Here is an 856-nt window from a genome sequence, read left to right as displayed (position 1 = left end):
GAGAAATTCGATAAGGGGAATTTATCTTGGTTTTTTAGGCCTCTTTTTCGGGGCTCATGGAGGTTTGTAACCTGGAAACCCCCTCTCTATGCCAATTTTGTGGAATCCTGAGTGAGTCTCTTGGGTTGGCGCAAAATCTTTTTGTATGAAAACGTGAACCAATTAAAAAAAGCACTATTTTCGACTGGATCATACTGATTAATATATACCATCTTGATTAATAGCAAAGATGAGTAAAGTTAATAGTTCTGTACATTTAGAAAACCAGTGGTTAAAAAATGTTATGTTTCAATAGATAAAAAAACTACTTTACAGGAGAAAGTTTGAATAATAATAAAGAAATTGAACAATTTCTAATAGGTACAGTCTGTACCGTACCAGACTGTTATGAGTGTAGGCTATTTTTACAAAGTACCGTACGGTACACTGAATATGATATATGGTATTTATCAAATTTAATAAACATCGGAAGGCCCTAATAAGTATAGGGGCTGCGGAATCCTGCATAGAGACTTTCATTATTATAATTAAATTAATCTAAATCCAATAATTATGATTATTATAATGTAGTCTACTGTATCAATAGAAGAGGTAAAGACGAGTGTTATGCCTACAGTTTTGATTTTGAAGGATTGGCTGAACAAACATTACAAAAAGTTGATATTTATATTATTAATATCATATTTGTTGATTCAATGTTTATTAAAATATTTGAATATTGAGTAAAATCTAGAAAATTAGGTTCCAAGTTTTCAACTTGAATGATCACAAACGTAATGGGGTTTGAAATTGGCGCTTTGGTTGAAAGCTTGTTGCATCGATAGAGGATGACTCATAAGCCAGCTGTGTAGATTGT

This window comes from Nilaparvata lugens, chromosome 7, assembly GCF_014356525.2.
Source record: "Nilaparvata lugens isolate BPH chromosome 7, ASM1435652v1, whole genome shotgun sequence".
Classification (NCBI taxonomy): domain Eukaryota; kingdom Metazoa; phylum Arthropoda; class Insecta; order Hemiptera; family Delphacidae; genus Nilaparvata; species Nilaparvata lugens.
This window is presented reverse-complemented; position numbering follows the sequence as displayed.